Source organism: Marmota monax, unplaced genomic scaffold (assembly GCF_021218885.2).
Source record: "Marmota monax isolate L192 unplaced genomic scaffold, Marmota_monax_Labrador192_F-V1.1 WCK01_AAM20220418_F8-fsc00011, whole genome shotgun sequence".
NCBI lineage: Eukaryota > Metazoa > Chordata > Mammalia > Rodentia > Sciuridae > Marmota > Marmota monax.
In genome coordinates this window covers 15087227-15100659 of record NW_026693082.1, presented here as the reverse complement: position 1 = coordinate 15100659, position 13433 = coordinate 15087227, and positions in this window count along the sequence as shown.

Here is a 13433-nt window from a genome sequence, read left to right as displayed (position 1 = left end):
AGGAAGCAGGTAGACCAGTTTATGATTTTTTTACAGTTTAAGCTTTTTTTAATTAGAAAAAAATAATAACAAGAAAAAAGAACTCTTTGGAAATTTAGAATCACTTTTTTTAATTGGTTATTCCATCTTTCTACCTCATTTTATAGATGAGGAATTTGAGGCAACAAGAGTAATTAACAGGACTGAATAGAAGACAGACTGATCCTTTATCCCAGATGCCATACCCTTTGCACTCTACCATGAGTCTTTGTGTCGTGGGAGAAGAGATGTCTCCAGAGCAGGGTTCGAGAAGTTCCCAGAGAGAAGGCAGAACTTGACTGGACCAGCCTGATTCTTGGCATGCATGATGGGAAAGATTTTCAGCATTTGCCAGACAAAGGCATACACGAGGTTTATTTAGGTACACATTCAAGGGAGAATGCAGGCTATCTCCAGAGGGAAAGATAGCAATCCTTGTTGTGTATTTTATTTTTCGATAAAAATGGCACAAACGAAGTTTCAATGCAGCAAATACCAGAGAAACTTTTAAAACTGGGGTGTTAATATTTCTAGTGGGACGGTTGTTGGAGGCTGGACTAGTCGTGGAGCCAGGGTAGAGTTACACAATTTCTCGCCAGTTTTCCCTGGCGAGAAATTATAATAATAAGTTTATTATTATGCATTTCTCTCATTTTACAAGGGCCTGGGCCAAGAGTGTGTCGTTCAAGAGTTACAATTTTTCCTGAGCACTTTCTGCATCTGGGGATCTCTTTTTATTCTAAATCTCTATCTCATTTGCAAGTCTTCTCCAATAGCAGAACTTCAGGAGATAGCCAGCTTTTTTTTTTTTTTTTTTTGCTGTAAGAGGGTATAAAGTGGCCCTTCTGCTAGCATTTCCCAAAGGATGGAAGTTTTCTGCAGCTTGATGAGATTTAGGACTGGTGGTGCAGCTTGCTTTGTTTGAAAGTAAGGGCTACACCAAAGAACCTAAAGATGGGCCTCTCCTCTGGAAGACTGTCATCAGGTATCCTGTGGGTGCACTTTCTGTCCACCCCTCTCCTGGTGACTAATCAGCAGCCACTGGAGTAGTTGCACTTTCCTTCTTTTTCACAGGGACCTCCCTAATGCCACACCCATCCTGCTGGTTCCTTTTTTTTTAGAGCTTATCAGGATGTCAGCCTGCTGGTGAGGTTACAGGGATCAGTGGAATTAGATGGGAAAATTTTTTGAAATGCCAACATTTCAGTTTTAAAAGTTTCTCTCTTATTTGTTGCAATGAAACTTCGTTTGTGCCGTTTTTATTGAAAAATAAAGTGTGGTTTGGAAATGCTTTAATAATAACTCTACCTTTCAGGAATAGGAGGGGTCGATTATTCAGAGCTGTCTGACAGCTGGTATGTGCTGATGCAAAGAAGAGGAAACCAAGCTTTTTAATCTCCATTTTCTTTGTTTATCATACTAGAAAGCTTTGTTCTTTTTCCAAGTTTACAGTACTCACCCGTTCCAGTACTAGGAGAGGTGGAAATTAGAGGGAAACACTATGGACAGAAAACTTTTTCTTTGAAATTATATTATTTTCCAGTATATTCTACATCTAAATTAATAGCGCAGTAAACTAACACCAGTATATAACAATGTGCACCATCTACTGAACTCAGTTTTCTGGGCTTGATCAAGAGTCAGTCTCTACATTTTCAAGTTAATCAGTTGACCTATCTATGCCTCTGAGAAAGAGAAAAGAATTTGTTTTAGTGTTCTTTGGATACGTGGTAAATTACATTAGAAATGATCTATTTTGGGCTGGGATTGTGGCTCAGCAGTAGAACGCTTGCCTAGCATGTGCGAGGCCCTGGGTTCTATCCTCAGCACCACATAAAAATAAACAAAATAAAACTATTGTTTCCAACTAAAAACTAAAAAAAAAATAAACAGTTAAAAAAAAGAAATGATCTACTTTTCACCATTGTATCCCTAGATATAGTAGCCACAGTGGCTATTAAACATAATAGGAGCTCTGGTGGATTAGACAAAGGGGAATGAAGGGATGGGGAATGGGAATAAGAAAGACAGTAGAATGAATTGGACATACCTTTCCTATGTTTATATATGAATACACCACCAGTGAAACTCCACAGCATGTACAATCACAGAATAGGATCCAAATTAGAATAAGTTATAGTCCATCTATGTATAATATGTCAAAATACACTCTACTGTCATGTATATCTAAAAAGAACAAATTAAAAATAAGTTAAAAAATATATAGGAGCTCAATAAAAATTTGTAAAATAAATAATCAACTACTCAAAAGCCCTCAAATTATATTTTTGGTTGAATTAAAATAATTCTATGTAATACTTTAAATCTTAAACCATTATGAAGGGGATATGTTTCTATAGTGTGGGATTTTAATTTTTAGAGGTCTCCACAAATAAAAGTATCCTTATCTTTCTGGGCTGTTAACCGTGGTTGAAGGTAGAGGTATCTCTGTACACAGTAGTCACTTAATATGTGTATTAGTCAGCTTTCTATTACTGTACCTGAAATAATCAACTTAAAAAGAGGAAGGTTTTTTTTTTTTTTTTGGCTAACAGTTTTGAAGGTTTCTGTCTGTGGTTGGTTGGCCCCGTTGTTTCTGAATCTGTGCTGAGGCAGCAGCAAGAGCATGTGAGAAACCATTCACCTTATGGCTGAAAGGAAAAGAAAGAGGGGAAGTGGTTGGGGCCCAATCTCCTCTTGAAGGCTCCTCAACTTCCTCCCACTAGGCTCCATCTCTTAAAGGTTCCACCATCTCCCAATAGCACCACAGGTCGGGGACCAAGCATTTACCACATGGGCCTTCAAGGGACACTTATCCAAACCTAGCAATAAGTATGGAAGGTATAGATAGGGTGTTCTGCCTTCCAAACAGTGTCTACCATTTTGCCCCACTGCTCCAGAGTCTGCCCCACCTCTTTGAGGCAAGTGTTTCCCAACCAGAGCTTCTGCCTAGGTGGGGTTTATAGCTGGGAGCACTTAGTGTGCCAAGCCCTTGCCACCGCTGTGTAATGACAATCCAGCCCTTGCTACTAATTTTTCCACCTCGAATTCTACATCCAAACCTGACCCACTAAATGTATAAAACTGCAGCTTTATGATTTTGATAATTTCTCATGATAGATATGTAACTACATAAAAAATATTCCATAATATGTAGAGCGGGCAATTTCTGGGTCCTTTTTATCCATACAGGCAGCATATTTAAACTTATAGTATTATGTAAGATTTTATTTCTCTAGGTCATACCAGCTGAGTAATGGTTTGAATAAAAAGAAATAGTTTGGCATAGTTGAAAGGATAAAAATTTAATCCTAGCCCTTCCCTTCCTAGCTGAATGATGGTAAGTCACTTAATCATAGGATCCTGTTTTCTAAATCTAAGGTAATAACAATGTCTACCCTTGATATTGGTTGAAGATGGGGACCTGAACACACATATTTATTTTCTCACTCTCCTAGGACTTAAAATTATAATAAAGAAACATAAAAGGTGTAATGTTGAACACTGTTTAGGGAACAAGAGGGTGATTTGGCAAATTTACGGAAGACAAAGTTCATGGAAGGACACTGAATGGAAGAATTTTAGCTCATTTTTGAGTTGTGCAGTAGATAAGGGAGCCTCCCCATGTGGTAGAACCTTGCAGAGGTTAGGGACACAGAAATTACTGGAATGAACCGAAGACTGATGACAGAGATCTGTCTAGAAAATGGTCATTCTTCATATCCCTCCAATTCTGGTGCCAAGAATCTGTGGAAACTGAGTGTTCAACAGATATAAACAAAACCAACCAACCAGCAAATGTCCAGAGCAATCTCTGACTACTCAGCCTAGATTTAAGCCTGCCAATCAGCAAGCTCCATTCATGTGCTTGGGGCTCCTACTTGCCCTACTTCTTTATCATTCTTCAAAATAACAAATTAAAAGGGCATATAGCTCAGTGGTAGAGGGCCCCTGGATCCAATCTCCAGTAGCCCCCCAAACCAAACCAAAACAACAACAAAAAGAATAACATGACTATTAGAAATCATGAAACATTTGAGGAATGCCTACAGTATGACAAAGATAGAAAAATCAACCCCAGAGAGAATAGACATGAGTCAGAGAATACAAGGGAGTCAAATAAAAACCTTACAAAATTAATTATCCCTAAAGAGAAGTAAAATGATATTACATCTGTCAAACAAGTCTGAACACAGTGCAAGAGAATAGAAGACCCAGAAAACTGGAAGAAATCCTCAAAAATGAAATAGTCAACAGAGGACTGTAAGATAAATTAGAGGAAATCTCCCAAAATATGGATAAAAATATGTAAAATATGAGGGTATAAAATACACAGAGGATCAATCCAGAGAGGACCCAATAAGAGACTAAAAGGAATTCTTTAAGGAGCAGAGAAGATAGAGGAGAGAAAGATACCAGGAATTACTACAGTGAAAATTACTAGAACTAAAGGAGTAAGCTTTTCCTGAATATTTATTAGTGGGATGGAAGAGATCACACATCATTTAGAGGTTTCAGAACAGGTTTTGTAGGAAATATTCAAAAAACATTCTGGGAGTGGGGGGATACAAACCTATGCAAGAAACCAAAAACCATGTGGGCAGTGGATTTCTCATTAGATACACTAGAAGCAAGAGAATAAAAGGTGTAAAATGATTTTTCAATGTGAGATACCTATCCAAATTACAAGACTCAGAAAGCTCACCTGCCATACAAATTTTTATTTTTATTTTTTGTGGTATGGGGCGGGGGGGGTTGAGGGGGGTGGGGTGGGGGATGGAACCAGAGCTTTGTAGCTTTGTGCATGCTAAGCAAGTGCTTACCACTGAACTGCACCCAACCCCCACACACCTCCTTGAGAAGTTATTTAAGCATATACTCCACCAGTAAAACAACAAAGAAACACAAGGAAGCCGTGAAATTGAGGAAGCAGATGTGACCCGGAAGATTAGCTCTGTGCTTGACTTAGTCACCACCAGCTGACAGAGGGACAAAAATGGGGGCTCCAGGTAGGAAAGGAATTTCATAGAATATAGAGTTGAAAGAACATGAAGACAAAATGCAGGACAAGGATGAATGAAAATAAGAAAAGCATCTAGGAATTATTTTTAAGAAAGGACTCTATTGAAAAGTCATAAAACAAATGAGAATCAAGCTAAACAAAGAGGTCAATGGCCTTCAAGAAAACACTAGGCAATCCAAACTAAATAAATGAAAACAGAAATAAAAATACACTAACCATGATTTTAAGCAATAGGGCTTCTCAGGGACGCAACACTGTTTTCAGAGAAGGAAAATTCATCATAGCTTCTTAGCTCTGCTGTGAACAAATGTCTTCATAAACATAATAATGTGAAGATGGCATTGGTTACTGTCTGTTTGATTCAGCCCAAGGACATATCATAGAAAACTTAATTATAGTTGCAGAAGGGAAGGTAGATTTCGCTCATGAAAATCTAAGAGAGTACAGCTTTAAAGAAATATGGAGGCAGAAGAACAGACGAGCAGTTTAAGAGAAGTACAAGCCCAAATATCCTCCACTCCCAAACAGACAGTCAAAAAATGCTGTCTGTATGTGAAAGAACAAAACCAAAAAAGCTTTAAGGATATTAAAGTTGCAGAAGTGAATCATAGAACTAAAAATAAGAATGTGACTTGTGTGTGCACATATGTGTGTTGAAGGGCTGAGTTAAGTACATCAGGCACTGTAGGCCAATAATGTCTTAAAATAGCACATCAATCATACTTTCACAGTTGAAGATGTTTCGCAGAAGGTTGAAGTGGTTGTCCTTGGAAGGTGGAACTGGGGCTGTCGAAACAAAAATCAACTAATTGTTTGTTTTCACAAGGAACAAAAACAATGTTTTTTGTTTTAAATCTTTCTTAACCGCTTACCTTTCCTTTCCTCCCTCCCTCCCTTCTTCTTTCCATCCTTCCTTCCACAAAACAAAAAGCAAACATAGCAACCCCTACATGATTATGGTGAGAATCAGAGATAATCTATTTTCAGTGCCTGGAAATGTAACTGGCCAGCCGTCTTCTGCCTGTTAATAGGAGCATTTGCTCCCGGTGTTACTGGGTCTCCAGACCCCACCCCACTCCATTCTTTTTCTTCTTTGGGGATCCTAGATGGCTCCTACCCTCAGCTGCTGTGTCCCACCTACAGTCTGTCCCCTCTTTCAGCTGCAGCTGTCTCTTATTGCCCACATCTCAGGATGTGTCTCTACTGCCAGTGTGGGGGCCTCGGATCCTGCAGTATGGCTGTGGTCATGATCTCCCCCACCTGTTGCCAAAATCCACCTGTTGCCCAGCAGCACTTGATGGATAAGTTGATTTTATAAGTTCAAGTATATGGATTTTAAAACTTAATACTTAGTTCATAATTAAATAATAACTCAAAACCATATCTAATGTAAAACTTTTGCTATTTCTAAGTTATTATACCACAGAGCCATATCAAAAATAATTTTTCAGAGCTGCGGTTGTGGCTCAGTGGTACTTGCTTAGCATGTGTGAGGCACTGGGTTTTTTGATCCGCAGTACCACATAAAAATAAATAAATAAAATAAAGGTCTTATGCCCATCTACCACCAAAAATAAATAAATAAAAATGATTTTTCCTCAAAAATAAAGCAATATTATTAGATATAGAATATCTGAAAAATAGATATCATTGCTCTGTTTCTCTTCATCAGCTCAGGGTCCACAAATAAATTCCATTTAGTCCATGTGAAACCCCCAGGGATGCTTCCTTCCGCCTCCTCTTCCTGAGGTGTCACTCTGGCCAGAAATCTGGAAGTCATCCTAAATTCCTCTTTCCTCTTTATTCTTCAGATCTGCTCAATACTGAGTCCTTAGAGATATTAACACACCTACCCAGGTCACGTAGTATCCGGTGAGTAGGCCTTAGGAGCCAAAACTAGTTTAGGAGGCTTGGGCTAAAGCACACTCTCCTTAGGTAAGGTTATACTTGTTGGGGTGGTGTGGGTGGAGGCCGAATGGAGGCCAGGGATAGAATAAAGCCTTCTCTGTCCCCACCCCAAGAACCTGCTCTTGGCATCAAAGCTGTCATATAGCTACTAAGATGTAAAAGCATTTTTTCATGTATTTGATGATTGATTGTATATCCTCTTCTGAGAAGTGTCTCTTCAGGTCCTTGGCCCATTTTGTTGATTGGGTTATTTGTATTTTTGGTGTTTAGCTTTTTGAGTTCTTTATATAGTCTAGAGATTAGTCTCTAACTGATATGTGAGGGGTAAAAATTTGCTCCCAGGATGTAGGCTCTCTGTTCACCTCACAGACTGTTTCTTTTGCTGAGAAGAAACTTTTTAGTTTGATTCCATCCCATTTATTGATTCTTGGTTTTATTTCTTGCCTATAGGAGTGTTATTAAGGAAGCTGGGGCCTAATCCCACATGATGAAGATTAGGGCCTACTTTGTCTTCTATTAGACGCAGAGTCTCTGGTTTAATTCCTAGATCTTTGATCCATTTTGAGTTAAGTTTTGTGCATGGTGAGAGATAGGGGTTTAATTTCTTTTTGTTGCATATGGATTTCCAGTTTTACCAGCACCAATTGTTGAAGATGCTATCTTTTTTCCAATGCATGTTTTTGGCACCTTTGTCTAATATAAGATAATTGTAATTTTATGGGTTAGTCTCTGTGTCCTCTATTCTGTACCATTGGTCTACCAGTCTGTTTTGGTGCCAATACCATGCTGTTTTTGTTACCATTGCTCTGTAGTATAGTTTAAGGTCTGGTATAGTGATGCCCCCTGCTTCACTCTTCCTGCTAAGGATTGCTTTAGCTATTCTGGGCCTCTTATTTTTTCAGATGAATTTCATGATTGCTTTTTCTATTTCTATGTGGAATGCTATTGGGATTTTGATCGGAATTGCATTAAATCTGGATAGCGCTTTGGTAGTATGGTCATTTTGATAATATTAATTTTGCCTGTCCAAGAACAAGGGAGATCTTTACATCTTCTAAGGTTTTCTTTGATTTCTCTCCTTAGGGTTCTGTAGTTTTCATTGTATATCATACTTTTATACAAAGATATGAAAAATTGGGCTGTGTATGTGTAATAAGAATTGTAATGCATTCCGCTGTTGTGTATTTTAAAAAAAAATAAAATCAATTAAATAAATAAATAAAGATGTAAAAGCAAGATCCGCTTCCTAAGGGAGGGTTCCCCCCCACCTTTGGCCAAACATTTTTTTTTCAAAAGTTTTTAATAAAATATCTAAATAATCCAAAAGGCTTAAAGAATGGGATAACATCCAGTAACACTCATATCCATCACCAGACTGAAACAACTATGAATATTTGCTATACTTGTATTGTTTCTTAGGTTGAACCATATGAAATTGTAATAGAAAATTGTTTAATAGGAACAGTTTTGTGTACTTCAATCTAATAGGTGGGGGTGGGGGTGAACAATTTGAAGATATGTTTCAGGCTTACATATACTTCAGAATGTACCTTCTAATGGGGCTGGCTTGTGGCTCAGTGGTAGAGTGCTTGCCTAGCATGTGTGAGGCACTGTGTTCAATCCTCCACACCACATATAAATAAATAAAGGTATTGTGTCCATCTACAACTAAAAACTATATTTAAAGAATTTTAAGAAGAATGTACCTTCTAAGAGCACAAATATTCCTCTACAAAACTCATAATACTAGATCACATCTCAGAAAGCAATTCCCCAAAATAATCAAATATCCTGTCTATTATCAGATTTCCCCAATAGTCCACAAAACGTCTTTTATAGTCATTCTTTCTTGATTCAGAATCTAATCAAAATTCATGCATTGTACTTGATTATGTCTTCTTTTATCATAGATCATCTCCCCACATAGGTTTTTATAATACTTGTTTTTTAGTTGTAGTTGGACACAATACCTTTATTTTATTTATTTTATGTGGTGCTGAGTATCGAACCCAGGACCTTGCACTTGCTAGGAGAGTTCTGTACCACTGAGCCACAACCTCAGCCCCCAACATAGGTTGTTTTGTTTTGTTTTTTTAGTCACTCAAACCCAGCATTGCTAATATTGGGACAACTATATCTCCTGATGTAATGCAATCTAAGTATGTGTAATTCTGCATCAGTGTTTTCACAGGTCTTCCAATTGTATCTAAACAAGTCTTTAGACATATCTTCCAAGTTATAGGAAACACAGGGATAAAGGAGCAAGTTAACACTACCAGGAAACAATCAGACAAATCTACCTTTACCAAGGCAACTGGCTGGGTTGATTAAAAAAGCCAACATCACTGCAAACACACCAGTCATCCCAACTACTTGGGAGGCTAAGGCAGGAGGATCACAAGTTACAGGTATAGTGAAAATATGCAGAATCTGGCCAGCCTCAGCAACTCAGCAAGATCCTGTTTCAAAATTAAAATTAAAAGGGCTGGGGTTATAGCTCAGTGGTAGAGTGCCCCTGGGTTGCATCCCCAGTTCCCCCAAAACTTTTTAAGTGCCCATGTCGTTTAAAACAAAAGTAAAGGATCTAGCTTATGTTATCTTTAAAATTCTTTTTGTCCTTAGAATATATAGCACCAAGATGACCAGAGTACTATATTAAAAAAATTGATTCATTCAAAATTTTGTGTGGTTATCATTTGACACAGTTTGGATAATTTGTTTCAATATGTTTTTAATTTTAGCATTTTCTTGTGTTTTTTTTTAAATATATAAATCCTGGATTGCATATGAAAACTAAGAAGATATACTCAAAAAATTCTTACTTCCATTCCTTTGAACCCATTCCTCACAATTCTACCAGGGAATTTCTGATTTGTCCTCCTAGTAGGTCTTTACACAAAACTATGCTATTTTCCCCTTCATTCCTTATACTTAAGAAATTGCACATTCCAATTGGTAAATGATGAATAACTACTTAAAATAAGATATTAGGCTGTGAAGGCTCCCGATTGTATCATCATGAGAATTCATTGCTATTTGCCTTTGTCATTCCTGTTCTTCCTCTTTGCCTCCTGTAAATATATGGCAGCCTGGGAGAATTTACAAGCCTATATTCCCACAGCACTTTGCTCATAAACCAGTCTCACATTCATCTCATTGTTTTCTAGTTATTTATATGCATTTTTCCCCAATAGTGTGTGCGATCTGAGAGGAGGGCTCATATATCCTAATCCCTTTTGTATCTGAAGCAGTACGATGTAGGGGAAAGTTCATTGTCTTGGGAATCTTGGCTCCACCACCCCCCAGCTGCATGAGCTTGTACATGTTACTTCATCACTGTGGACTTCAGTTTTCTCATCTATAAAGTAAGAAGAATGACCTTTTGTAGGACTCTTGATAACGTTAAGTGAGGTAATGTGAGTGAGGGGCCCAGGGTATGGCCCGATCATCCTCTGGACTCTCAGTACCACATGGCCACTATTTTACTTATTCCTAGATTCAACTTCTTTTTCTATTTGTGACATCAGCACTTTTGATACATTTTACATATTAAAAAAATATATTGTTTAGTTTTCAATGGATCTTTATTTATTTAAATGTGGTGCTGAGAATCGAACTCAGTGCCTCACACATGCTAGGCAAGCGCTCTACCACTGAGCCACAACCCCAGCCCCCATATTTATTTGTTTATTGTCTGTATCCCAACCAGTGAAAACCACCCATGATATGCCTATGCCCACTCTATTGAGAATAGATATTCCTATTTCCTAATTTGTAGCATAAATGGAGTCAACAGAGGTGATGAGTGGGAACACCTGTTTTGCTTCTCCAGGGAACAACCTATTCACAGACTATAGAGTGAATGGTTCCCCCTGAGGTTGCACAACTCCATAGCCTTGCTTCCTGACCTCCAACCTACATATCTGTTTCCAAACTTGGTCTTCTCTTCCCCTGTCCCTTCTATCAGTGCTTAGCATCTCATTCATTCCTTAGCATCAGGCCTCTTGAAGACGTTATTTACTCCATTTCCTTCCTTTGTATCAGCTTGTTTCTTCTTGCTTTTTTCTGTTCACTATTCAGTCCATTGCAGTCAAGCTTTTGCCTTCACTAGATGGAAATTGATCTCAGTAAAATCACTGGCTTCTGCACCTGCCTTTCCCTCATTCTGTTTCACATTTCATCCATCTCTCCCAACACAAATCCATGTCCTCTTTATCTATTTTATTTTTCTTCATGCTTCTCATCTAGTGTATTAAATGTTCACATATTTATTTGTTTATTGTCTGTGTCCCCCACCAGAATGTAATCCTAAAGGATAGGGAGTTTTCTTTTATTTTTTATCTCTCTCTCTCTCTCTTTTTTACTTATCCCCAGTGCCTTCAAGAGTCTAAGCACATAATAGGTGCTTGCACATTCATTGACTTGAATGAGTAAATGGTTCTGACTTCTAAATTCATTGTGTCTTTCCTGAAGACGTCCTATGTGACCTCTCAGGGCCTCGCTGTACTTCCATGGTCATCTTTCACAAGGTTCCTTCAGTTTTCAGACCCCTGTTTCCCTCTCAGCTTTTCTTCTTACTGTTAAATATTGGTCATCTTGGTATTGTCCTTGTCACTTTTCTCTTCTCATCTTACATACTTTTCAAAGGAAGTTTACCCAACTTAAGTCTTCAAATATCATCCTTAGGATGACAATTCTCAAACATCTGTTTCCAGCTCTTAACTGTGTTCCTTCCGTCTTCAGAGTGGTTATTCTGCCCTGGATCCCAAAACATCCTTTTTTTCGCCTGCAAAACACCAACATTCAACTTCTCCCCCAGGTGTAAACTTAGAAGTCACTTTGAACTTTTTCCTTTCATCAGGTCTCTGCATCTAGTAGGTCATCAAACTGGGTCAGTTATTCCTTCTTGCTCTGTTCCCATAGCACTAATGTATCATTTCTTGATAGATATGATTTCTTTAATTTTCTAAAATTCCCAACTCCATCATTCCCCCTCTACTTCATCTGCACATGGTATTCTTTGTAAAATGCATATCTAGTCCACTTCCTTTAAAGAACCCCCTTTTTGTGATTCTCAGCTGCATTAACCATCCAAATTTCTTGGCATGATATGGAAGGCCCTTCACTATCTAGCACACCTAATATCTTGCTCACTGTGTGAACTTCTTGCAGTTCCTTAAAAAACAAACAACAAAAAAACACTCTTCCTCATCTCCAAGGCTCTCACATGGTGTTCCCAATGCATGCCTGCCCTTCCAGGCTTTGCCATCTGGTGAATGCCACCCACTCCTTCTTCTCTGATATTCCAGTGCAGAGACACAGACTTCCTAAGAAGTGTCCTTTCCCATCACTAAGCGCCTCCCTGTCAGCACTGATTGCATTGCAGTAACTGCTCTTCTTTGAGCCCCAGAGAGGAATGGAGCAAGTTCTAATTATCTCCATTACCTGAGTACTTAGGGTAGGAGCTGGCACAGCCTTTTCACTCAAATTCATTAAATCAAACAATACAAATATTACTATTCATCATCTCACATTTAACATGAGATTCACATAAACACTTTCTGGGTGTCCCAGTTTGGGGCAACTCTTACTCATGCCGAAATCGGGAGGCCTTCCAAGGGCTGTGGCAGAGTGCAGCTCATCATCCAGAAGCCTGAGCTCTTGTCTCTTGACCTTTGTAGGCTTTATGAGCATTTAACCCTCAGGCTTCAGTTTCCTCAGCTGTAAAATGAGAAGAACCTTCTGAGATCAAACAAACAAACAAAAAGCAGAACTCATGTAACAGCCATGCCTGTGATCTCATCACCAGTTTATAAACTTTACTACTCTAAAATGGAATTACAATGCTGTGTACCCATTTTATGTGTAAAAGCATCATAGACAGTCATTTTAGACAGAAAACTTCCATATGGATATACATATATATATATATATATATATATATATATATATATATATGAAAATATATATATATGTGTGTGTGTGTATAAAAATATTCTTTATAGCAAGTCCCGAAATGGCAAGACTAGAAGCAGATCTGCTGGTTTGTGTGTGTGTGTGCCCAAGTGTGTTTGCATGTGCACAGGTGCCAATACCTGGGGATGAGGCTCTAATTTTACTTCTAAGTAACAAAGAAAGAATGTTTTGCTCTTGGAAATGGAAAGAATCAGTTTACCTAAAGGAATAAGGAAGAAAATTGATGACTTAACTTGTTATATCCAAATTTTTTTAGTAAAATAAGGGCTGCTTAGATGAATTTGTGATTCTTTGTCATGCTCAGGGTAGGCACTCTGTAAATACCTGGTTGATGAATGTTGTATGAGTCCAGTTAATTCCATCAGATACAGCTTTAATGAGTTCTTAGGAGTAGCTAGCCCCATCCCTTAACATACCTACTGCTAATGGCTGCAGGTTATGCATGGCATTGGCGTGGGTGATTGCTAGATGATGCAGGGGATATGTCAATCCAGAACAAACATCTAGG